This window comes from Schistocerca americana, chromosome 8 (assembly GCF_021461395.2).
Source record: "Schistocerca americana isolate TAMUIC-IGC-003095 chromosome 8, iqSchAmer2.1, whole genome shotgun sequence".
NCBI lineage: Eukaryota > Metazoa > Arthropoda > Insecta > Orthoptera > Acrididae > Schistocerca > Schistocerca americana.
This window is the reverse complement of record NC_060126.1, coordinates 100072183-100100182: the sequence shown is the minus strand read 5'-3', so window position 1 is coordinate 100100182 and position 28000 is coordinate 100072183. Positions and strand designations below refer to the sequence as shown.

General features: G+C 43.5%; 1 protein-coding gene across 1 annotated transcript in view; it reads left to right on the top strand.

Annotated features, from left to right (window-relative positions):
• The first annotated feature begins 12281 nt into the window (after positions 1-12281).
• The window catches only part of LOC124545069 (synaptotagmin-5-like), a 325196-nt gene continuing 309477 nt past the window's right edge, over positions 12282-28000 (top strand). The window contains exon 1 of the mRNA XM_047123873.1: positions 12282-12355. The gene's annotated coding sequence lies outside the window, so the exon portion shown is untranslated. The remainder of the gene's footprint in view (positions 12356-28000) is intronic.

The window sequence follows — 28000 nt, the reverse complement described above, 5'->3', positions numbered from 1 at the left end:
ATTTTACTGTTGGCGCTACACACGCTGGCAGATGACGTTCACTGGGAATTCTCCATACCCACACCGTGCCATCGGATCGCCACATTGTGTACCGTGATTTGCCACCCACACAACGTTTTTCCACTGTTCAGTCATCCAATGTTTACGCTTCTTACACCAAGCGAGGCGTCGTTTGGCATGTACTGGCGTGTTGTTAGGTTTATGAGCAGCCGCTCGACCATGAAATCCAAGTTTTCTCACCTCCTGCCTAACTGTCATAGTACTTGCAGTGGATCCTGATGCAAATTCCTGTGTGATGATCTGGATAAATGTCTGCCTATTACACATCAGGACCCTCTTCAGCTGTCGGCAGTCTCCGTCAGTCAACAGACGAGGTCAGTCTGTACGTTTTTTCCCTGTACGTGCCCCTTCACATTTCCACTTCACTATCACATCGGAAACAATGGACCTAGGGATGTTTAGGAGTGTGGAAATCTTGCTTACAGACGTAAGACACAAGTGACACCCAATCACCTGACCACGTACGAAGTCCGTGAGTTCCGCGTGGCGCCCCAGTCTGCTCTCTCACGATGTCTAATGACTACTGAGGTCGCTGATATGGAGTACCTGGCAGCAGGTGGCAGCACAATGCACCTAATATGAAAAACGTATGTTTTGGGGGTGTCCGGATACTTTTGATCACATTTTGACCAGTGCAAAATGTTAGCCATAAAGAGAGTCATATTCAGAAAAATATTCATAAAGAGAGTCATATTCAGAAAAATATTGATCACTTCCAGTATCTGATTAGTGAACAATCTTGGAGAAAAGTATATATCCTACTTCTGTTACAAATGAAAACTTTTGCGGAAAAGAAAGTAATCTCCAGAACTAACAGACAGTTTCAAAACCTCGATTAATCATGTATTAGGATCTCTTGTAAAAGGAATCGGGAAATTTTTTTGTTCTCAGAAACGAATAGCAGTCCAAAATTTACTAATACCACAGTTGGTTTTGAGGAGTGTCATAAAAGAGGCAAAAATAAAGGCAAGTGACAAACATATTACGGAGTTTTCCAATAAAACTAGCCTATGTGGGGAGCTGTGTAGAGTATTAACAGGAAAGGGGACACCACACAAAAATATTGTGTTATCACAGGATGGAAAAAATGTCACTGACCTCTGGGCAGCTGAAAACAGTTCTCATTACACAACTGTTGCTGGATAAATTAGCGAAGCAAAAATTTGGAACTCCAACCAATACGACATTCAAAGAACTTTCATATATTTAAATAAATAATCAGTTCGTGCTCGTCGGTCCATTAAGCACAACTGAACTTCTGTAAAACCCATTCATTAACTGAAGAGTAAATATTCAGCTGGTGTTGATGATATCCTGGATTATACAGGGTGATTCAAAAAGAATACCACAACTTTAAAAATGTGTATTTAATGAAAGAAACATAATATAACCTTCTGTTACACATCATTACAAAGAGTATTTAAAAAGGTTTTTTTTCACTCAAAAACAAGTTCAGAGATGTTCAATATGGCCCCCTCCAGACACACGAGCAATATCAACCCGATACTCCAACTCGTTCCACACTCTCTGTAGCATATCAGGCGTAACAGTTTGGATAGCTGCTGTTATTTCTCGTTTCAAATCATCAATGGTGGCTGGGAGAGGTGGCCGAAACACCATATCCTTAACATACCCCCATAAGAAAAAATCGCAGGGGGTAAGATCAGGGCTTCTTGGAGGCCAGTGATGAAGTGCTCTGTCACGGGCTGCCTGGCGGCCGATCCATCGCCTCGGGTAGTTGACGTTCAGGTAGTTACGGACAGATAAGTGCCAACGTGGTGGCGCTCCATCCTGCTGAAATATGAATTGTTGTGCTTCTTGTTCGAGCTGAGGGAACAGCCAATTCTCTAACATCTCCAGATACTGTAGTCCAGTTACAGTAGCACCTTCGAAGAAAAAGGGACCAAAAACTTTATTGGCTGAAATGGCGAACAAATGTACAACTAAATGAAACTTTATAGCTCCCTTAATTCGCCGACAGATAGTGCTTAGCTCTGGCTTTTGTCGTTGCAGAGTTTTAAATTCCTAAAGTTGTGGTATTCTTTTTGAATCACCCTGTATTATAAAAATATCAAGCAAGAAACGTATTCCCTCCTTTGTTAGATATCTGCAATTTCCCAAAACAGCTAAACAGACTGAAAGTAGTACCCATAAATAAAAAAGATGATCAGAAGTGTATGAGCAATTGTAGTCCTGTGTCACTACTGTAATGGTTTTGAAAATTTATCGAAAAAGTGTTCGTTTCGCAACGAAATAATTCTTTGACAAAAAATATTATTTACGGATATCAATATGGCTTCAGGCCACAGTGCTCAACTGAGACCGTCTGCAAAAGAAAAAAAACGAAACAAGTGTCTGAGCTGTTTACCAGAAACAGGCTAATATTAAATCCCCAGAAAACAGTGTCCACAAATTTCCATACAGATCAAAATAAGGATGCAGCATAACAAATAACATGAACAGATAATTAAAACAATAGTTGTGTTACAACATTTTGTGTGGAACTATACACTAGTCTTTAGGAAGTAAAAGGCAGTTATAAAATAATGAAAGATGCAAGCAATTACGTGGCAGGGAGGTCGTGGCCTGTTGTCTTCGACAGATGTAGAAGCAACTTTAGTGTGCATCAAGGAAGCGTGTCGAGGCCTTGTTGTTCATTTTGTATATTAATGACCTTTCAGGAAATATTAATAGCATTCTCAGACTTTTCGCAGATTAAGCAGTTAACTACAGTTAAGTATCGTCCGAAAAAAGTTGCGCAAATATTCAGTCGGCTCTTGATAAAATTTCGATGTGGTGCAAAGACTGGCAACTTGCTTTAAATGTTCAGAAATGTACAGTTTACCAAACGAGAACACGTAGTATCCTTGGATTACAGCATAAGTGAGTCACAGTTGGAATCAGTCAACTCATACAAACACCCAAGAGTAACGTTTTGTAGAAATATGAAATGGAACGATAGTTTAGTTTCAGACGTAGGTAAAGCAGGTGGCAGACTTCGGCTTATTGATGGAATAGTAGAGAAATTCAACAGTCTACAAAGGAGACTGCTTACAAAACATACCTGTGGTATATCCTAGAAAAGTGGCAAAACTACCCCTTCAGGAGTAAAATGTAATTTTCTGAACGACAAAAACAGAATGGATCAACTGCATTTCAGTCATGAAACTAAATTGTTTTCAATATACCGTATCGTTACTGTTACACTATTTCATAAGACTGTATTGCTGATTGTAAAAGTTACTAATAATTACATTTTTTTAAAAATATTAGCAGTAACGTGTGACACAGTATGGTGGGGGTTACAGTTTGTGTAACAAATCTTCCTCACATAGTAACCCCCTACTCACATACCTTGTATGCATCTATAACAATAAAACTGAGGCATGTACATCACATAAAAATTTGTCATGAAAATCGATTCTCCAAATTCTACATAGTTTTCACAGTTGATCAGATATTAGTTCAGTATTCGTTTCGTAACAATAACGAACTAACTGACATCAGAAGACAACAGTAACTTTTAACAGGTACTGCACAGCTGTAGGGCCTACACAGTATTATTATTAGTATTATTATTAGTGGTCAGACCCAAAGAACTCAGCCAAAAGTCTTCCAATTTCTGCTAGTTCAGAAGTATGCATCTATAACAATAAAAATGAGGCATGTACATCACGTAAGCTTAAATTTGTCATGAAAATTCATTCTCCAAATTCTACATAGTTCTCACAGTTGATCAGACATTACTTCTGTATTCGTTTCGTAACAATAACGAACTAACTGATAACAGAAGACAACAGTAACTTTTAACAGGTACTGCACTGCTGTAGGGCCTACACAGTATTATCATTATTATTAGTGGTCAGACCCAAAGAACTGTCAGCCGAAAGTCTTCCAATTTCCGCTAGTTCAGAAGTAATGAGTCTAGAGACCAAGTGATTTACAACCAGTAGACTTAATTATTGCGCTTGCATTTCAATTTGGTTACTTTTTAATGGGACGCAGGGTGTGATTGCAACAAACGTCGGTAGGGAGAGAAGATGTGTTTTGTTACAAGTGCTTACCCTCAATGGGGATAGCTGTCTTTATTGAGAAGGATTTAAAGTTGGCGCTCGTGATGCACCGACAATTACGTCATCATTCCGTAAAATAAAATATTGTTTCAAAGAAACAGTACCCATTATCTTACCGGCTCATTAGCTCGTGGTTTAGTGCGACATCTAAAAAGACTAAATATCATTTATCTTTCGTGATTTTAAAAATGAAAGTGTTCAAAGAAAATTGTTTTTCATTCTGTAATTATGATGGTGTGGGTCGGGGTACGGGGGACGAGGCTCTTACTAGTTAATATCTGATTACACCCAGGGGCAGTGGTCTCGGAAAGGTTGGGAAATAATGTGTAAGCGTGTGAGACTCGTTGTAAACTGGAACAGGGGATATTGAACAAAGAATGACTGCGCGAATGGTCACGTTTGTTTGACCCATGAGAGGGGGGACACGGAGTTAGCGAATAACTGAACTGGCAGACGTTTAGAAGATAGACGTAAACTATCCCGAGAAATAAGATATTGCAGTGCCTGTGTTATTCTGATTACGATGCAAAATTCCTTTGGACGTGCATGCGTGTTCAAAGGAACAGGCAATGCGTCGACCACAGCCGTTACGAAACACATTAAATGAATCCGCAATTGCGAATAAGGACAACCATCAGCTGTAGAATGAAATGAGGATAGTGAACATTTGTGCCGGACCGGGAATCGAACGCTGGTTTCCCGCTTGTCGCGTGCGGTCGCCTCACCATGTGGCTATCCGTGCACGACTCACGCCCAGACCCAAACTCCTGTATGTCGTCAACCATGCGTCCACTACCTGACTCGTACATCCATTATGTATATTCCCATACAGGCGGGACATGCCTGATGCATGTCCAAAGAAACAGTGCATCGTATTCAGAATAACACAGGCACAGCAATATCGTATTTACCTCCCGATACTGGGCTAGCGACTTTCAAGTACAACATCTGACCTGTACGGGAATATACATAATGGATGTGTGAATAAAGGTCGGTGAGCATGCAGGCCCTCCCAGTAAGGTGGCGTAAGACATTAGCATTGAATGGAGATTGTGTAGAAAAATAGCGCAAAGAGTGGGGAATGATATGGACGGTGTATTGGAATGCTGAATAAAACCAGGTTTCAGAAAAAAAAGTGCTGCATTACTTATTGAACGCCACCGGGTACCATCTTAAACAAGCTGACACTCCTCTCCGAAGATACAGTTCAACGCTGTACCCTCAGTTGGTAAAATCACAGCGACAGTCTTCTGGGACTATAGGGGTTAACCTGTTTGATGTCCTCCTTCATGGTGCAACTATCAACTCTGGAGTGTATTGTGCTACCCCCAGGAAATAAAGAAACGACTTCAGCATGTTCGTCAGCACAAAAATGCAAACAAACTTCGACTTGACCATGACAATGCAATGCCTAACACAAGTCTGCGCACCCAAGAGAAGGTCACAAAAGTTTACTAGATGTTCTTCCTCATCCACTCTACAGTCCGGATCTCGTACCAGCTGACTTCCATCTGTTTGACCCAATAGAGGATACATTCGGCGGTAAGCAGTACGTGCATGTTGGGAAGGTTATTGATGAAGCAAGAGTTTGGCACCGATATCGACCAGCAGATTGGTACCATGTGAACATACAGGTCCTCCAATTAAGGTGGCATAAGCCCATCTCATTGACCGGAGATTATGTTGAAAAACACAGTTTTGTATCCGAAAGAGTGGGGGATAATGTGGAGTATTGCAATACTGAAGCCCCCAAGGGCTCGGCATTAATTTGCTGGATACGGGCTAGCCGACCCGGGGTTCCTTAGCTGGGGACTGGTAAGCACCGCCAGTCCCCTGTCACCATAAGCTCTGGGCATGTTTCAGCAACCACCGTGCAGCATGGTGGTGAAACGTTGTGTGTGTCAGTGCTGCACTGATGAGATGCATGGCTGTTGAGGTGGAACAGTTGTTAGTGGGCAACCGCAGGGGCACCTGCCGCACCTCAGTTGTATAATGCTTTCCTAGGCACGCAGGGCTCTGTCTAGGTGGACTTCTAGTTGCCAAGCTGCTCGTGGGACCGAGATGGATCCTCCTAAATCTTCTTTGCCTCCTCCCAGCGCAAAGGGTGGGCCGCTGGTAGTTTCCTAGACCTAATTCAACTAGAGGGCACGTGTAGCCAGTCCTCCTGACTCAGGAGCGAAATGTGAATTGTGACTAGTAACAGAACACATGCTCACGGTCAGAATGTGGTTTTAATCGTTAAAAGGAAAGAGGGCAGCTTCGAGAAAGTTTCCCGTTTCTATATTCAAAAAGAGCTCGAGAGCATTGCTAGCAGTTTGAAATCTGTTAAGCGATTGTGTAATGGGATACCGTAGGTGGAAACCGCTAGTTCCCAAGAAGCTAAGAATCTCCAGAAAGCACACTCCCTTGGGGAATATGCCGTCGAAACTGAGCTGCACACCACCTTCAATGACAGCAAAGTTGTTGTGACGTGCAGGGATCCGGTGGCCACTCCCAAAGAGGAACTGAAAGATGAGTGGGCTCCAGCAGAAGTAGCTGATGTGCAAAATATGATGAAGAAGGGGGATAGCGTTCTTGTGAAGTCAGACTCCTTTATCCTGACCTTTAATAGCACAAAACTCCCTGAGTATGTTAAGGCAGGTTTCCTTCGCTTAAGTGTGCGGCCTTATGCACCCAACCCAATGCAGTGTTTCAAATGCCAGCACTTTGGGCATACTACTCTTGGATGCCGCGGAGAAGCTACTTGTGGCAAGTGTGGTCAGTCTACCCATGAAGGTGTCCATTGTTTGTCTCCATTGAAGTGTGTGAATTGCTCTGGACCTCACCCCATCTGGTGTCGGGACTGCAGCATGTACCTGGAAGAATGGAAGATACAGGAGCTTAAAACTACTAAGTGCATCACCTAAAATGAGGCAAAAAAGCTCTATGAAGCCATGCTGCCCCTGCGTTTTGCTACCTACTTCAGTTGTTAAACAGCCCACATAGGCATCTGACACTGCTACACAAATGGAGGCTGCTAGTGTCAGCATTAGTACCTGCGTGTGTCCCTGCACTTGTTCCGCTGCAGTCGTTTCTAAGACTGTCTCTCTCCCAAGAACTTCAAAAAAAGCTGTGGTTGCTGACATTGTAGAGCTCGCTGCCCCTCCAAAGGGGCACACCCACAACCACAGTTGTGGCTGCAAAGTCTACCCAGCAAAAAAAATCGAAGGCAAAACGTCAAACACCGGTGGAATCGGGCAGAAAACAACCTGCCGATGTCGATATCGACTCCTCTGATGTCTCTGTCGATTCCTCTTTAGAGTCTGTGGAGCTTGATGTCGGATTGGGGCAACCATCTCGCTCCAAAAGTGAACTTCCACCCATTGTGGGCTCCCCTTCCCATCAGAAAGTCAGGATAAAAGTACTACCCCCTCCCTCCCTCCCCCCCCCCCCCCCCAAGGAAAGCCTCCCATTATACAGTGGAACATGAATGGAATCAGGACGCACATGGAGGAACTGAAACTCCTAGTGTAGAAACGCCCTCTGTGCTTGTATTTGCAGGAACCACATTTCAAAACATCTGATGCCCCTGCACTGCGGGGCTATACCCTATATCGCAAGGATAACCTGACTGGGGAAAGAGCCAAAGGAGCAGTTGCTGTGTTTGTCAATAATGGGCACCACTCCTCTGGTCTTCCCCTGGATACCGACCTGCAAGTAGTTGCAGTTGAAATTCATTCACGTCAGAGGCTTACAGTTTTCTCCCTTTATTTACTGCCTCTGGCTGCAGTAGACTTTAAGGCTCTTACAGGTCTTCTGAAACAACTCCCCTGATCGTTTCTCTTCCTGGGCGATTGCCCGGACTCACCCTCTACTTGCCCTTGGGGTCGAGTTTTGGAGAGCCTCCTGACATCTCAGGTGTTGTGCATCCTCAACACTGGTACTCCGACTCATTTCTCTGCTGCTGCTGGGTCATTCTCGGCCATCGACCTATCTCTCTGCTCTCCAGCCCTCGCTGACTCTGTTCACTGGGAGGTCATTGATGGCCTGCATTCCAGCGATCACTTCCTCATCCGCATTCACCTTCTGGATGGTGTGTTACTGGAACAGAAGCCGCCAACATGGATGATTGGCAGGGCTAACTGGTTGCTGTGCAGTCGGTTGGCTGTCTTTGAACGCCATAACAGCGTCCAGGAATGGGTGGATCAAATCACATATGTGATCTGTCCATACCAAAGTGTTTCGGCCCTTGTAAGAGACAACCAGTACCTTGGTGGACAGAAGAGTGCCAATCAGCCATCCAGGACAGGCGTGGAGCTCTTCAACGGTTTAAATGCCGCCCAACAGCAGACAATCTCGCTGCCCTTCGAATCGCGAGAGCGAAGGCTCACCATGTCATTAAAGAGAGCAAACAGTCGTCATGGCAAGAGTTCCTAGATTCCATTCCTAGATTCCACTTGTTCCACAAAAGTATGGGAAGCAATCCAGAGAATTCCTGGTACTGCATGCTACGACATCTACCAGCGGAGTCGAACAAAATCCTCCTCGAATGTTTTAATCTAATATGGCAGACAGGCGTCTTCCCTAACTCGTGGAGGGAGGCAATACTCATCCCTCTCCTCAAACTAGGAAAGGACTGCACATGACCCAGTAGTTATCGAAGTATCACCTTGACGAACTGTGTTGGAAAGACCATGGAACGGATGGTTAACTGTCGTCTGGTCTGGCTGTTAGAGGCCAGACAACTCCTTAGCTGCTCTCAGTGTGGATTCCGAAAATTTCGGTCCATGGTCGACAACCTGATCCTCCTAGCGGCTATTCAGCAGGCTTTCCTGCGTCAGCATCACTTTATCGGCATGTTCTTTGATATCAACAAGGCATACAATACTACTTGGAGACATTGTATTCTCGCACAACTGCATCAATGCAGCTTTCGTGGCTGCCTCTCAATTTTCATTTGGTCATTCCTGTCTCAGCAGTTTTTTCGGACCCTAGTTGGTGACACACTGTCTGATCGATTTGAGCAGGAAAATGGAGTCCCCCAGGGCAGTGTTCTAAGTTACCCTCTTTGCCATAGCCATCAACAATATAACATCTACGGTAAGGAGTCCAGTACGGTGCTCCTTTCTTGTGGACGACTTTGCTGTTTTCTGTTCCTCCTCCAGTGTTACAATGGTGAGCCGCCAGTTGCAACTTACAGCGCAGTGGTTAGAGGAGTGGGCTGCAAAGATGTGTTTCCAGTTTTCTGGCGATATGTGTGTGTGTGTGTGTTCATTTTAATCGTTCTCGTCATCCTTTTAATTTGCCTTCCTTGCATATGGGCGACACTACGCTACATTTTAGAGATACAGTGCTCTTTCTGGGCCTCATTTTTTACTCCATATTGTCGTAGTTGCCACACCTGGGAGACTTGAAAGCCAGAACCCTGAAGCACTGAACATCCTCAAGTGCCTCAGCCACAGGTCTTGGGGAGCAGTCAGGGCACGTCTCCTCCAGTTTTATTTGGCTTTTGTGCGTTCATGGCTGGACTACTGGTGCATGGTGTATGGTTCAGTGAGGCCCTCTTATTTGTGTATCCTTGATGCTGTCCACCCTGCGAGGATTTGACTGGCCATGGATGCTTATCAGACTAGTCCCATTCCCAGTGTCTGTGCTGAGGCTGGGGAACCGCCACTTACCATCTGGTGGCTCCTGCTGGTGCGCCAGGCTTGTAAGTTTCTTGCAGCTCCAACCTCACCCACTCACCACATTGTTGCTCATCCGCCTCTGGACCATCTTTTTTCCCACGTCCCCGAGCCACAATGCCGTTTGGGATCCACGTGTGACGTGTGCTGGAGTCCCAGGAGTGGAGCCCGTACAGCCCTAAATCCAGGGTTTTAACTGCCTGCCACCCTGGTTACTGGAGAGGCCCAGACTGATTTTACATTTGGTGCAGTAGAAGAGATTGCACTCTTGCCACCGTTTTTAATGCTACATTTTCTGCCATTTTATCTGAGCATCACGACTATGTAACTGTTTTTACAGATGAGTCGAAACGGAGATTCCGTTGGTTGCTCTGTTGTCTTTCCGGATCATGTCCTCAAGGTCCGACTGCCTCAAGCGTTTACTGTCTTTGATGCAGAATTGTCTGCAATCTTGCGGGCACTGTAGCGGAAGAAACGTTCTTTCTGTCCTAATTTCCTTGTCTGTTCCGACTCAATAAGTGCCCTTCACTCATTGCAACGTTTGTACCCCTCAGATAAAATAGTCAAGACCATCCAGGATGCCCTCCCCCAACTACAACGACTTGGGAAGGGGGTGGCTTTCTGCTGGGTTCCAGGGCACGTCAGCGTTGCTGGGAATGAAGGGGCAGATCTCACAGCCAAAGAGGTGTGTCTCGATCCACAAGTCTTTCAGTGTGCCATCCCGCTGCACGCACTCACTTTGCTGTTGAGTTCACGAGTCATGCGTCAGTGGGAGGATGAGTTGCTGGGAATGACTCACAATAAGCCCACAACGCGTGTGTGGTGTGTACTTCCTTCCAGCCTCTTACAGAGGACGTTCTCCTCACTCGGCTTCGGATAGGCCACAGCCCTATGACGCATGGGTTCCTGCTCCGGCGAGAGGACCCTCCAATGTGTGGTGCTTGTGGCGTCCAGGTCACTGTGCGGCACATTTTATTGGATTGCGTTTTATTTTCTGACCAGCGGGCCGCGGCTGACTTGTCGCCGGATCTGCCGTCCCTTTTAGGAAATATTCAAACGAATGTGGTCAAAGTTTTAAAGTTCTGTGAATTGTCCAATGTTTTTACGAAGATTTTCGGGAGAGGGTCTTAATTTGTTCACAGGGTGATTGATTCGCCCATATTTTATGTAAGTGGCCAGCCAGTGACAATTTCCTGTGGCATCCTTGACGCTCCTTTCTCGTTTTCCTTACGTTTTATTTTCTTATAGAGCATTTTTCTTCTTTTCTCTCTTTCTTTGCGTGTTTATTTCCATTTTACCAAGTTTGCCCACATTTGTTTCTTTTAATGTGTGTCAGGCCGCTGATGACCTCGACGTTGAGCGCCCATAATCCCCAACACACACACACACACACACACACACACACACACACACACACACACACACAAACACACACACACTGCAATACTGAATAAATGGCTCAAATGGCTCTGAGCACTATGGGACTCAACTGCTGAGGTCATTAGTCCCCTAGAACTTAGAACTAGTTAAACCTAACTAACCTAAGGACATCACAAACATCCATGCCCGAGGCAGGATTCGAACCTGCGACCGTAGCGGTCTTGCGGTTCCAGACTGCAATACTGAATAAAGCTAACCTTCTTTCAGAAAAAAATTTGCATTATTTGTTGATCGTCTCTCGTACATTGTTTTAATGCGATCTTTTAATCTGTTTATATCACTGGTTAGTGCAGAGATTTTGCCTTTGGTTAAGCTACGATCTCAATGAGCGTCGCGCCCCCCTCCCTCCGCCGTCCCGGATTCGCGCCTAACCTGTACGAAAAGCAATAACGCAGCGTTCATAAGACTAGCACGCTGCACTAGTTGTCCCGAGTTTTCTGTCGTTCCCTCCACCGAGCCAGGTGGCGCAGTGGTTAGCACACTGGACTCGTATTCGGGTAGACGATGGCTCAAATCCGCATCATACCATCCACATTTAGGTTTTCCGTGATTTTCCTAAATCGCTCCAGGCAAATGCCGGATTGGTTCCTTTGAAAGGGCGTGGCCGAATTCCTTCCTCTCTCCACCGTAAATCATCATCATCATCATCACTGACACAATCCGAGCTTCCGTTTCGTCTCTAATGACCTCGATGTTGAGGACGTTGAACCCAGTATTCCTTCCTTCCGATCCACCCAGTGTAAACGATCGTTCACACGTACAAAAAGTGCTTGTGATCATTGATGAATCGTCTGCGAATGCTCGTTCGCTTGTGTTCGCGCAAAATCTCTCCGCTGTAAAAGGGGCTTAGAAGAGCTTTTTAAGCTCCTAACCTTGCGAGGTAAATTAAGAAGCAAGTAAAGAAAGGGAGCTTGTGTGGCAGTACGACGGAGGGAGACGCCAGTTGAAGGCTTTATATGTAGGCGGAAGAATTGGGTGGAAGGGGGGGTTTCGTGTGGGAGGGGGGGGGGGGAGGCGGGTCAGTAGGAACCGCTGCGGGCATGGGCATCAGTCGGCGCTGCACACGCAACGTGTACGGAGGCGATAAGCGGCGGTCGTCGTCGCGCTCAGCATACACAGGTAGGTAGCGTGTAGCTACACTGCATGAATACGAGGGCAGCAGCGGCCTCTGCGGTCCAGGGGTAGCTGGCGCCACTACCCTCTAGGTCAGAGGTCGTGGCTCTTTCCATCCGTGTTTCATCTCGTACGTGTGATGCTTCGCACCTTGCAGATAGGCACACCAGACAAAAAATTACTCACCCCTAGGAGACATCACGCCAATACCTTCCAACAGCTCCTCTAACCTTGACAGTGACGCCAAATCTTCAAGCAAGGGAATGCACGATTTTCTTCTGGTATCCCATATCAAGGTAAACGCCGCACAGATACCAAATTGCGCGGATATTGGTAGATGTGTTTCAAATGGTTCTAGGTGTTTGACATGCGATTAAGATCTGTTGATTTAATGGGTCAGTCGTGTATGCGATAGGTTGCCCTGAGTGTTCGTCAAATCAGAAACGTATCTGCGCAATCCTGTGAATATGGCCGCTGTCATCTTAGAACACGAATGTGTACACACGTACTCATCACGAAGATGTTCAAGAAAGGTCAATCAGTGGAAAATGCTCCTATCGGAACACAAAAAATGTGAACATGTTTCTGTTTATGTATCTCATTCCTTCCTTTCTACTACTCCTGTCTCCTCTCACTGTCACTATCCCTCTTTTACAGTTGTCATTGTCACACACACTGTCTCTCGTTACCACTAGCTCTCACCTACTTCCATTTCCACTCTCTTTATTCCTCCCCTCCCCCCCCCCCCCCCAGCGCCCCCTTCCCACCTAGTAGCACTGTCTCCTATTCTGTCACGTCACTGTCGACTAAATTCTATTGCCACCGTGTCCTTCTCCTTATTTCACACTCCTTCGCTCTTTCTATAACACAACCACCGCGTACTATTTTCCAGTATTTATTACTATTCCGTCTCTTTGCCGCCGGCACTATCTTCTTCTGTCTCAGTACAAAAAGCACGAATATGTTCGCGTTCCAAAATTTTTGGGAACTTTTTTAAAGGTGCTGAGGAAGGTATAATAAAGCAACTACTACACTACTTTTCGATCAGCGTCTTTTAAATAAACAGTAACATATTCATTCGCAATTTTTGTGTTGCGATAGGAGATTTTTTCGCTGGTTCCCTCCTTTTCCGTCTTGCAGCAGGACATGTAACCCATGTGGAAAACAATATATTCCTCAGTAAAATTTAGACAGTTTATTTATATGAAACTGAAATAACGCAAAACTAATTTTGCACTTGAGATCGGATTTTAGGTGCAAAAAAATTTCACATGGTCTTCAATACTACAACATGGGATTCCCAGATGACAACGGAGATGTTTTACAGCGTATTTCTCCTTGTTACATCACTTTGTAAACTACATTTTCGCCTCACTCCGTATTTTACGTGCGTATTCTACGTGAACAAGTAGAGTAAATTTGAACTTGTGTATCTCGGAGATGGATGAATATGTAAAGAAAATTTTCAAGGGTGTTCGAGATAGGGATCTTAGGAATAGAGCGTAAAAATTGAAGGCATTTGCTATGAACAGCGGTCTTGGAATCCTCGGCTGGGTTTTGTCCGCTGGTGACAGCGAAAATATAGTAAAAAAGACGTTTTTGTGTAATTTTCCGAGAATCTGCCGATGAACTAACCGTACCTCCTTTAGTCTCATCAAGCCCACCGTAGACCCCATAAAATACAAAAAGAACCAATGGATTTGCTCCATTTGCGTAAGCAGGAGAAAGTCTGTAATATTCATACTTTGACTCTGTGCTGTAGGACAGTAACACTAAGACGATCCTTCTGTTGGGTACACAAATGGTCCCTAGTCCGAGGGCTATCCAAAACACTAGATCCTACCTTTTTATCCCCAAGAGAACTCGAGGTATGAGCGTCGGAAAATGCAGTTTTATGCGCAGCGTTTTGGAGCATATTAGGTGAATGCTGTCACATGCATACCGCTACATGGACGCCAAAAATGTTGAAATAAACGTCCTAGTTCACGTCTGATTGAATTGATTTGGTCATGGCACGAAAAATATCCCCAAAACATCACACAAACGCCTTCCACCTGAACTATAGTCCGTTCATCATAAGAACAAACCAGATGTAAACATTGCACTATGTATTCTTCCGCGTTTGCTGGAGCCTCATTGGGTTTCCATTTCACGTGGGACTGCACACACGCTGCCTCGAGTACTATCAAGTACGATAATAAGGGTACGTTTTGTGCTGTGCGTCACGAGTACATCGTCTTAGCGATAATACGGGACAACAGTTTTACGGCCGCACTGGCCGGTCAGTTGGTACAGCTAGCCTGCAGTGTCGTGGCCAGATGCTGTTCATACGCAAAAAAGAGACGAGCAAAGGAGCAATACAGCTTCGAATGTCATTTAAATTTTAAGCAGAATGAAATAATACACTTCAAATCTCCCACAATACGCTCCTTAGACAACTAGACGAAAACCGTAACACGTTATCGTTTTTAGCTAACGTACTATTGTAATTAAAAACAAGAATTATGTAAATTCCTGACTTAACCACAGAGTAATTTTTCTGCATAAGCTATGTGTAACGTAAGAGAGTATTGAAGGATTTCACCGAATAGTGAAACCACTTAAGTATTACTTACAGTCAGTCGTCTGGTAATCTCTTAGCTCCTTCCTTACCCGAATCCGAGAAATACATTTCAGTTCTGGAAGTGTCACCTGCTACGTTGATAACGAGCCTATCAATAACAGAATCCACGAAGCCAGCCAGGCGCAGCATTTCCTCTTCTTCTTTTATGACGAGCCGCTCTATATCCCGCCAGCGTTCGGCAATGAAGTCTGAAAAAGCTGCGTGCGTTAGTTCCAGTACGTCTGGCAGCTTCTCGGGCCAAATCCCGCAGTTCTGTTGGGTTCATATTGTGATGGTACAGTAGCAAATGTGAAAAAGCAGCGCTTGTATGATGTGCTCGGTACTGTGAATAGGACTGTTTTTCATGTTTTTACGGTACCTCTGTGGTATAAAACGATGGACATATTCCAAATAAAGAGGATTTGGTTTATTTTTGCCTCAAAAGTTAAATTATTATGTTTGCTTAATTTAAAAAACTTTTATGAACAGTCTTTCATAAAACATCGATAATAAAGAATATGTATTTGAAATGGAAACAGGAATTTCGCGCCCAATATGTAGTTAGAAACAAGAAGACGTGCATTATTCATAAAAAATGATGATGAGTTTTATAATTACGAGATGTAGGTATTTCAAATTGAACGAGAAAAAATGATAATGGGGTGATTTGAACCAACGCACAAACAACGACTGTAGAGTCACAGTCCGTTACTCTACCGGCTGTGCTGCACATAAAATGTATTCGTGTTTATTATCTACATTGTATACAACGCCGGGAAGACTTCAAAGCCGATTATCTCTGTAAATTTTTGAAAAACGTCAAGAACAACTAATTTCTCGGCACTTTCTAACGGTGTTCTACAAGCGTGTTTCACTACGGAATAAAAGCAGCCTCAGCCATGCCCGAGGCAGGATTCGAACCTGCGACCGTATCGGTCGCGCGGTTCCAGACTGTAGCGCCTAGAACCGCTCGGCCACTCCGGCCGGCTGAATAACTGATATTTTTCGGAAGTGTTTGCTCATAACCGAATAAAAAAAATCGAAATATCAATTTCTCATAGCAGCAGTACTAAAATTTTTCGTTTTGAAATAAACCTTTCTTAAAAACGAGCAATTTTTATTTTTTATTTTAACTGCTAATGAGGCTAGTGTTGTTTGCGTTTTAAGATTTTATGTGGTGTCCAGAATTCTTCACAAAATATCGGGTGTGAGATTTTAATATGTCACAGAGGGCCTGGGTCACTTATTATTTGCAAGTAGCCATCCGGCCGCAGTTATCTAAACCTTCTTTAACTGTGTTTTTACAGTTATCTTACTCATGGCTTTATCTAGCTATTCTGATGTGTGTCTTTGGGATTTTATTACGGGCTTTTCTGAAGCTCACCTTATTGGAGTTGCATTGCGATTCTTGGTGGGGGGGGGGGGGCGTGGATGAAACATGATTTTCGATTTTATTGAACTTTTTTCATAGATTTTCACCATGTTCATTGATGATGATCAAGTCCCATACTCCTTGACAGAGCATAGGGGAACGATGCGGGAGACCCTCACCGCCGTACTAGGCAAGACCCTAGTGGAGGTGATTTGTCATTGCCTTCCTCCGACCATAATGGGGATGAATGATGATGATGAAGACGACACAACAACACCCAGTCATCTCGAGGCAGGTGAAAATCCCTGACCCCCACCAGGAATCTAACCCATGACCCCGTGCTCAGGAAGCGAGAACACTATCACGAGACCACGGGCTGCAGACTCCATGTCCATATCATTAAAGCGAGGGCGCTGATGACCTTACTGTTTAGTGCCCTCAACTATAAGTCATTATCATCATCATCATCATAAAATCTACATTGGTTTGAAATATTGCATTATTGTAGAAAATGGGAAAAAACGATCAGTGTTCTTTTAATAACAATCCCGGTAGAAACAAGCAACCAACACGTGGCATAAGAATCATTGCTGAGACAATAACGTCCTTGTTGCCGTGTGTTGTGACATAATGTACGCAGATAAGAGTCCGCGCAGAACACCGTGGCCGGTAAATGCGCTGACGTCAAGGGCGCGTGTGGGGAGGGCGGTAGCGGTAGGGCTTCTGGGGGCGTTGTAGGGGAAATGCGATGCGCTGGAGGGGAAGGGTCGTTCTAAACTGAAGCCTACGCTCACATTTATTGCAAGTATTAAGTGGGGACCTTCACGTCCACACTGCCATGGCGACCATTAAAAAAGAGCTGATTTCTCTGCTTTGGTTATTCTCTAAAAAGAATATCGCCGAAAATGCAGCGATATATTCTCGCCTGACTCTCAGAGAAGCGGCATGAGTGTCGAATTTTGAGTAAAACCTACACATTTTTCTAGTTGCTATGTTAAAATTTGCTTCTTTTGCCAAAACACAGCGGAGCTTGCACGGTCTCCCGTTACTAACATGTTGTGCAGACACAAATGCAAGAGAATTCTGAATCAGTGGTTTCTTAAGTTTATTAAGCGAGGAACTGAGGAAAAGTGAAATCAGTGGCTTATAAAAAGCACATCCCCAGTTACAAAAAAACGTGTAGTATGTTCGTTTATGTTGTTCCAAAACCCACAGCATTTATCGTTTCACCAGCTATCGAAGGGAAGACTTGCCCCCACCAGGTCTGTAAGGTAGTTCCTTGCTGTCGTCGCCGGACGATCGTTGTATTGCAGAATGGCACCATCCAAACCTGGAAATGCCTTTTCGAAGTGACGTAGCAAAGTTGTTCAATGTTTCATTTACTTTAAAATATTAAAGCGTTCTCTGTCTTTTCTACGAAATAGTTAAAGAGAGAGGAAATTATGGTAACAGTAATAAAGTAAAAACTTAGCAACAATACACCTTTATCCGCTCGAAGCCCTTGAAAACGGACAAATTGAGACGAAAAACAGAGTTCTTCTGCCCGCGTTTTCGCCCTTTAGCATTGACTATTCGTAAGGCCCAGATAATATAATCTGCGGTTACATCATGATCTTTGAGCACAGGTGATTTTTTGTAGCATTGAACCACCGATCACTTCTCAAGAAAAGCAGCGAACGGTAGAAGAACTAAGTTTTCTTTTATTTTCCTATTTAATTTAATGTTTTGAATCTATGTGTCTTGAAACTGAGAAAGAATTTTCCAGTCTCCATTCGATTTCTGCGTTTACTACAGGAAATAGTATGAATAAAAAACAGAAACTGGTTATATCATAAACCGGTTATTCTGAACGGTTTTAAAAGGCGCATTAAACTATCGTAAAAAAACGATATGACGGAAAACCGGTTGAGTGAGCGACAAACGCCATCCCCACAACAAACCCGGCCACACCATTCACACAGCGCGCTCATGGGCACGTCCAGACACGACAGCTTCTCCCTAGCATTCTGCCCCGTCTCCCCTACGAGTCCTCTTACTGCGCAGATTCCGTACAACCGAGTGGCACCCACACATCGCTTCACTGCCGTGACGTACGTTTGCGGTGGATGGTCAGATGACCACCTGGTACAAGTTCTGCACCAGCTACAGCGCCGCAGAGCGACCAGTGTGGTCTTTTGAGGAGGTTACTGATAATTTGTCCGGTGAGGTAATTAAAGAATCGAGAGGTGGCACAGTCATTTGACAGTCGTTTAAAGTTTTGTAGTGTCTTTTTGGAACAATTTTGTTAACACAATTTCTCTTTGTGTAGGGCCTCTAAAAGAAATTAGAAGCAAAGCCCGATGCCTTTTATGCCCAATGGATGTCTGGACACTGTTGATGGGACTAATATTTGCAGAAGGTACGCCAGTGTATAGATATTCTTGATCGGACTGTCTATCGTTTTCTTCCAGTCACCGTGTTTTCTTCTTGCAAGGAGGCAAACAGTGTGCCGCTGTTGTGTGTGGCGACGAGTAGTGTGCAAGGTCCGCTGTAGCCACAACGTCCGCCTTCCGGACTGCCCCTTCGTTCTCCTCCAGAACATATCCTGAACGTATTTCCTCCTTTCTGCAGGCGGCAGTGAGCTCTTAGTGTCTTACTCGATGCAAGAAAAAAAAATTACACTCAAAACGTAAAGAAGCCCATTACGCAAGAAAGATGATCCCAGGGACATTGAACCAGCAAACCCCTGATTCCCTAAGGAATCGAACTCTCATGTGTAAACCAACTTCAAATGTCCGATTATTTCACAATGGCTTATTGTGTTAAATATTTGACGTTAAGTATGTAAGCTAGGAAAAGCTTAGAAAAGGTTTGACATTACGTTTAAAGGTTGTTGCAAGTCGCTAAGTGCTCTTCCTATCAAACACGGAGTGAGTCTCGTATAGCCTGGTCAATTTGCCCTCCGTTTTAATCAAAAGCTAATTTATCACGTATCTCACGGTTTAGGACATTATGTCTCCTAAACAGTGCATTATACAATACTATAATTTTGTGCAGGTACATTCAGTGGTATACGGGGATACACTGTGCAAAACGTGTTGCGAATAGAGTTAGTAACAAAGAAGTAACAAATTACATCATCATGCCTGATGCGGCGCTGTATAACGAGATAAACTTTTCCTCTTTCATCATTTTGTGGCGAGAGGGAAGAATTTGAGTGAAGGTTCGACATTATACGTATTTGTAAAGTTTGTTCTCATTCTCAAATACTGAATGAAAAATTTCTGGGCATTTGCGCGTTGTGAGTTACACTGCTACAAGACATATACACAGATATTTTCTTACTGCCTTAAAGCTATATATTATAAGATTGTACCTCTTAATGAGCAGATTATGACGACAACACTCAAATTCGGTGAGTAGTAATATGAAATAATGAAAATCGCGTTTTTGTTGGTGCTGGAAGCCGTTATACAGACTGCCTGCAATTGGTACTATGAATCATGTACCACAACTGCATTAACTGATAAGTAATGTAAATAAACTATTGTTGTGTAGATGCTCCTTTCGCAAATACTGTACTGCGTTAACAACAAGCGTCGCCTTTTTAGTTCCACAAACGACCACCAGATGGCTTCTATTCAGATGCGACATACTTTTATTTTTAAGTTTGTTATTTCTTACTGTTGAAATAGTGGCAGCTAAGAATTTAACCGAGTAGTTTGTTCATAGTGAGAATTTGAAGAAACAGTACTGTGAAAAATTTACCTTCACGCGATGGTTTCCGTAGTGTGACTTTCTTTACGATTTTCATAAAGCCCAAATCGACAACGATGCCTCGAGTCCGTTCATCTTTTGGTAAACAATCATATTCAGCAAAAATTATTTTATGTTGATTTGCAAATTTCGACGAGGTAGTGCTCCCGTTAGCGATGAAAATCGACCAGACTGTGGTACTGTTTCAAACATAAATAAATAAACAAAAAATAAATGCTATGGAGATAGTAGGTACTTGATTTCCTGTGAAATACTTCGCAGGGCCGGTTTAACACACTGGCTCCCATGGCATACTTGGGGCCATTCCATTTTTTGCATTTTCTGTTTTATTTTACTCTAAATAAACTATTTATAAATCAGATGAAAGTATTTCAGTTTTGTACCTTACAGTTATTTGTGTACCTTACATATCACTCATGTGGCGGCAGCGCAAATATGTCAGGGAGTCACACTCGCATACTATGTGGCTAATAATATTCTGGGTCGTCGTCCAATCCATATTATTATATGTGTACAGTCATTTTATTGTTCTCCTTCATTGGTAATACTGAGAAGCAAGAAAATGTCTCACAGAAGTTATGAGGATGGGCAGATGTGTATGCAGAAGCTTTCAGATGAAGTTATTGACACTGGTGGAGATACTGCATCATTATTTAGTGTAAACTCAGATGAATTTTTACCAGTCGAATCTGCAAGTGAAGCTGGAAGTGGACACGGGAACAGCCATAAGTAGGTGTACAGTGTGATACGAAAATCTGTAAGTGTGTTGCAAGGGAATCTAAGCATTGGGGCTCATATTTTTCGTAAAGCACAGCGCATACAGGAGTTAGAGGTAGAAGGCGCCATTATTATCGATTTTTTCAGTTTGATTTTTGTTACAACTTCAACTGGGGAACATAATTAAAAATTATATGCAATTTATCTTGCGCAGTGTGAGTAATACGTAAAAGTGAATAATAAATTAGTAATAAAAAAGAAGGAAAGTACAAGAAGACTTAGCCAGGTGCTTACGGATGCCTTTCATTTTCCTTGAGCTCTTGAAAACCGTAAGCCACGAACATGATTTGTTACTGGGACCGTGATCCGCTGTAACACCGAGTCACGGCATTCTATTATGAGGTGCCACGCGACCACGGAGGTTTAGACAGAAACATGTCCATGCGTTGTATTTACTTTCCGAGTCAAAAAGAAGAAATTTTTGTGAGCTATTTTTAACTCACGTGGCAGTCGAAGTGTTAAGGCCCAAGCGACGCAAGCGGCCGCTCGGGGCGCCAAACTGGGAGGTACGCCAGGGAGAGCCAAGTGCAAAATTTGTACATGGGATCTATCGTGATTTGTAGTGGGGGTGAAACTGTACGGTATCAGATGCAAACACGTTCGAGCAAGCAAGGGTCGGAAAACGAGCTATTTGCGACATAACTGTAAAAGTGTTTTTACGGAGCTTCTGTGATGTCAATATGAAATACAGTATTGTCCTAGTTATTATAGCCGGCCGCTGTAGCCGAACGGTTCTAGGCGCTTCAGTCCGGAACTGCGCGGCAGCTACGGTCGCAGGTTCGAATCCTGCCTCGGGCATGGGTGTGTGTGATGTCCTTAGGTTAGTTAGGTTTAAGTAGCTCTAAATTCTTGGGAACTGATGACCCCAGATGTTAAGTCCTATAGTGCTGAGAGCCATCTGAACCATCTTCATCATGATCAAAGGCAATAGTTCCCTGTTATCATTGATAAGTGCAAAAGTTGTTTATAAATAACGGAAACATGTTTTATATAACTCGACGAAGTATTGACATTGTTTTATGTTGTACAGTGTTTTTTAACTTTGCCTTTTTTTGGAGAAAATTGCATTTTCTAGCGCTATATGATAAATCTGTATTTTTTTTATTACAACATTCCTCTGTTCCACGCAACAAATAAACAATTTTCAAATGAAACATTGACAGTTTTACTTTTGCTACAAATATTATTTTTTTGAAAGTAACAGACAGGAAGATAATTACGTGGAAGAAAAATGTTCCGTAGGTTACGTGGCTCGCTCAGTTGGTTCAAATGGCTCTGAGCACTATGGGACTTAACATCTATGGTCATCACACAACACCCAGTCATCACGAGGCAGAGAAAATCCCTGACCCCGCCGGGAATCGAACCCGGGCGCGGGAAGCGAGAACGCTACCGCACGACCACGAGCTGCGGACGTCTCGCTCAGTTTCTAGACAGTTCACCGCTTGGGTTCATATGAGAATCTAATAAGACAGGTCGCATACGCAAACAAAGAGATCGAAGTGAAGTAACGCATAATACCTCGCTACACCTAACGCGATTACGATCGTAACTGACCAAAGCTGCTAGGAAATCTGCCGTAGTCTACGCTTACTAACGATGGTCTACGGTAGTTTACAACTCTAACTGAATCGGAAGGGGAAGAAACGAAATTCATGGCATTGATAAAAAGAAGGGATCGGTTTGTAGGACACATGTGGAAGAATGAAGGAATAGTTAATTTAGTTATGGAGGGAAGTGTGTGTGTGTGTGTGTGTGTGTGTGTGCGTGCGTGCATGTGGGGAGGGGCGGGGGGGGGGGGAGAATTGTAGAGAGAGACCAAGGCTTGGCTGTCGTAAGCAGTCTGAAGTGGATGTAGGTTGCAGTAGCCATGCACAGATGTTGAGGGTTGCGTGGAGAGCTGCGTCAAACCAGAGTCCGGTCTGCAAGCCGCCACAACACCGGTCGTGGCGTAGTAGGTTCCCCGGCGGTGGCCCGCACGCTGTGATACGGCTGGCGCCCGCCGTCCGCTTCCGGCGCTATCGCAGGGCAGGCAGCACCTGCCGCGGCACACTTGTTCATTAGCCCCGGCCACATGTGTGTCCTCCCAGCAACACGCGCACTTCGCTCTAGCAACAGTCGCAGGTCATCACTGGATTCTTGCCATCACTCGTCTACTAACTGTATTTCAGTCGCACAGCGGTCTACATCCAAAACAAATCTTTTGAACGGTAGCAGTCTGGTTCACTGTGGAATGTGTGTTCTTACAGGACAACTATCCAAGGATTTCCAACCAATAATATCCTAACAGCAGACTCTGTGTACAATTTATTAAATTGTAACGACAAATTAATATAACTTACAGAACTTAACAAATGGTTAAAAGAATGAGCTTTAAAAACAATAACGGCGGTTTGCCACCATACAATCAAAGAACCTTTTACAATAATGCTTTTAGATTTCACCCAACAGACAAAATCCAATGATAAGTTAACTTGGCAATACAAGATCATTTACAAAAATCTTTAAGAATGATAACGACACTTTGCACCATAAAATCGTAAAACATTAAGAGCAGTAATAAACTTAAAAAAAATAACAATAGTGGCAACTTGGCTCCATAAAATAAGAGAAATTTCTTCTACAAGAACAAATTACAATGGTGCTTTAAATGATTTTACTCCACGGACCAAGATCCAATAATAAGTTAACTTGGAATTACAATTTAAAATCATTTATATAAAACAAAAACTTTGAGAAAGATAATGGCACTTGGCGCCATAAAATCAAAGAAATGCAAAACACAACCAATAAATATAATATCATTATCAATCATCATCATCATCATCATCATCATTTAAGACTGATTATGCCTTTCAGCGTTCAGTCTGGAGCATAGTCCCCCTTATAAAATTCCTCCATGATCCCCTATTCAGTGCTAACATTGGTGCCTCTTCTGATGTTAAGCCTATTACTTCAAAATCATTCTCAACCGAATCCAGGTACCTTCTCCTTGGTCTGCCCCGACTCCTCCTACCCTCTACTGCTGAACCCATGAGTCTCCTGGGCAACCTTGCTTCTCCCATGCGTGTAACATGACCCCACCATCTAAGCCTGTTCGTCCTGACTGCTACACCTATAGCGTTCATTCCCAGTTTTTCTTTGATTTCCTCATTGTGGACACCCTCCTGCCATTATTCCCATCTACTAGTACCTGCAATCATCCTAGCTACTTTCATACCCGTAACCTCAATCTTGTTGATAAGGTAACCTGAATCCACCCAGCTTTCGCTTCCATACAACAAAGTTGGTGGAAAGATTGAACGGTGCACAGATAACTTAGTCTTGGTACCGACTTCCTTCTTGCAGAAGAGAGTAGATCGTAGCTGAGTGCTCAGTGCATTAGCTTTGCTACACCTCGCTTCCAGTTCTTTCACTATGTCACCACCCTGTGAGAATATGCATCCTAAGTACTTGAAACCGACCACCTGTTCTAACTTTGTTCCTCCTATTTGGCACTCAGTCCGTTTATATCTCTTTCCCACTTACATTACTTTCGTGTTGGAGATGCTAATCTTCATACCATAGTCCTTACATTCCTGATCTAGCTCTGAAATGTTACTTTGCAAACTTTCAATCGAATCTGCCATCACAACTAAGTCATACGCATATGCAAGACTGCTTATTTTGTGTTCACATATCTTAATATCACCCAGCCAGTCTATTGTTTTCAACATACGATCCATAAATAATATGAACAACAGTGGAGACAGGTTGCAGCCTTGTCTTATCCCTGAAACTACTCTTAACCATGAACTCAATTTACCGTCAACTCTAATTGCTGCCTGACTATCCATATAAAGACCTTTAATTGCTTGCAAAAGTTTGCCTCCTATTCCATAATCTCGTAGAACAGACAATAACTTCCTCCTAGGAACCCGGTCATATGCCTTTTCTAGATCTATAAAGCATAGATACAATTCTCTGTTCCACTCATAACACTTCTCCATTATTTGCCGTAAGCTAAAGATCTGGTCCTGACAACCTCTAAGAGGCCTAAACCCACACTGATTTTCATCCAATTGGTCCTCAACTAATACTCGCACTTTCCTTTCAACAGTACCCGAGAAGATTTTACCCACTACGCTGATTAAAGAGATACCACTGTAGTTGTTACAATCTTTTCTGTTTCCATGTTTAAAGATTGGTGTGATTACTGCTTTCGTCCAGTCTAATGGAACCTGTCCCGACTCCCAGGCCATTTCAATTATCCTGTGTAGCCATTTAAGACCTGACATTCAACTGTATTTGATGAGTTCCGACTTAATTTCATCAACCCCAGCTACTTTATTGCACTGCAATCTATTGACCATTTTCTCCACTTCCTCAAATGTGATCCTATTTCCATCATCATTCCTATCCCATTGTACCTCGAAATCTGAAACATTACTGATCGTATTTTCACCTACATTGAGCAACTCTTCAAAATATTCCCTCCATCTGCCCAAGGAATCCACAGGATTCACCAGCAGTTTTCCTGACCTGTCCAAAATACTTGTCATTTCCTTCTTACCTCCCTTTCGAAGACTGCTAATTACACTCCAGAATGGCTTTCCAGCAGCTTGACCCAAAGTCTCCAACCTGTTTCCAAAGTCTTTCCAAGATTTCTTCTTGGATGCTGCAATTATCTGTTTGGCTTTGTTTCTTTCTCCAACATAACTTTCTCTGTCTACCTGAGTTCTAGTATGCAGCCATTTTTGATACGCCTTCTTTTTCCTTTTACAGGCTGCCTTGACTGTGTCATTCCACCAAGCTGTTTGCTTCATCCTACCTTTACACACTACTGTTCCAAGACATTCTTTAGCCCCTTCTAGTACTGTGTCCCTGTACCTTGTCCATTCCTTTCTCAATGATTGTAATTGACTACATTCAACTAACTGGTACCTTTCTGAGATCATTGTTATGTACTTGTGCCTGATTTCCTTATCCTGAAGTTTCTGCACTCTTATCCTCCTACATATGGACCTGACCTCCTGCACTTTCGGCCTCACAATCCCAATTTCACTGCAGATTAAATAATGATCAGTGTCATCAAAGAATCCTCTGAATATACGTGTGTCCCTCACAGCCTTCCTGAATTCCTGATATGTTATTATATAGTCAATGACAGATCTGGTTCCCCTGCCTTCCCAAGTATACCGGTGAATGTTCTTATGTTTAAAAAAGGAGTTTGTGATTACTAAGCCCATACTGGCACAGAAATCCAAGAGTTGTTTCCCGTTCCTGTTGGCCTCCATATCCTCTCCAAATTTACCCATAACCTTTTCATACCCTTCTGTTCGATTTCCAATCCTGGCATTAAAATCACCCATGAGCAGAACACTGTCCTTGTCCTTTACTCTAACAACTACATCACTGAGTGCCTCATAAAAAGTATCTATCTTATCTTGATCTGTCCCTTCACAATGTGAATATACTGACACAATCCTAATTTTCTTGCTAGACACTGTCAAATCTATCCAAATCAGTCGTTCGTTTACATACCTTATTGCAACTATGCTGGGTTCCATTTCTTTCCTGATGTAAAGTCCTATACCCCATTGCGCTATTCCTGCTTTGACTCTTGACAGGTAGACGTATTCTCCCACTTCCTCTTCTTTCTCACCCCTTACCCGAATGTCACTAATAGCTAAAACGTCCAGCCCCATCTTACTTGCAGCCTCTGCCAGCTCTACCTTCTTCCCAGAGTAGCCCCCATTGATATTAATAGCTCCCCATCTCATTACCATTTGTTTGCCAAGTCGTATCTTAGGAGTCCCTGGCTTGTCAGTTAGAGGTGGGACTCCGTCACCTCCAAAGGTCCGAGACATTTCGCTCTGATTGTTGCCAGCATCATATTTAAAGTACCAGGGAAGCAGGTTGCTAGCCTTACTTGCCCCGAGTCCCATTGAGTTTTACCCCTGACGGTTGAGGGACTAACCGGTGGATTTGGTAGTCTTTGCCGTATGAGCACAAAGGTGACCACGACTCAGAATATGTCCGAGATGCCCAGCCTTATTCCAAAGTTAAATATAATAACAAAATAATAATTTGATACAACCAAAGGGCAAGGGCAACTCCCAACGCAATCACAGACGAGCGAGCTCTCAACACTTCGGAGCCTTCCCACTAGAAACGGTCCCCGAAATAAACCACTGAGAGCTCCTTGACATGCCTCCCTCAACTGCCCATCACTTACGCATCTTGGGTATGTTATGTAACCCACGACAGATAATATCAACACAAGATAAAATTCAAAAATCAAATAACAGTATAACATCCCGACAACACTTGATAACCACGGCGCCGTTAACTCGGGCACTCTTAACAAGTGCCGGAAGCCAACACACAAAAATCTTAATAAACAATTCTCGCTTTTTAAAGCAAAACAATAAAAGCCAAGCGCACATGAATAGTCAAACCACAGTCTTAGAAGTGCCTTAACGACACCAAACGCGACTATTCCACCAAGTTAATAATAACACAGTGAGATAAAAATACAGAACATATCACTAAATGCTGTTACACAAACCAAATTGACGAGATCTTGTTGTTCAGGTCCCAGAAGACCACATATACCAAGCAGCAGTAATTCACTATGCATATACTGTCCAAAATCGCCTTTCTTAGTCAGACCTTACCTAACACACCAAATGCCAAATGTACCATACATGAATGCAACTCCGGGCAGGTAACAGGAACCACCTACGTGAATTCCTCCAAAAAGGAACAAACAGGCACCACCAAAGGTAACGCTGAGCAGACCGGGTTGGCAACGACCCACTCAGCGGAATAACCAAAAGATACTCCAGTTGAGCAAATAAATTAGTACCAACAAATATCGTAACGTGCCACACACACACACACACACAACAAAAACTTCCAACAACGCCGTCCACATCAGAATGAAGTTCAGAAACCGCTGCTGGAGCTTCCAGCGGAAAATACGACGAGCCAACCGAGCCCACACCCTAACCTGGCAGACGACTCCAAAATTCAGCAATTAGTTGTCTCCGGGCCAGAGTATCAGAGGACCCCACCGGACCTTCACATCAGACAGGTAGACAGAACAAGTACGCCGACTCCAATTAATCACCACCGCATGGCCTGCACAGCGGCGAGTCGC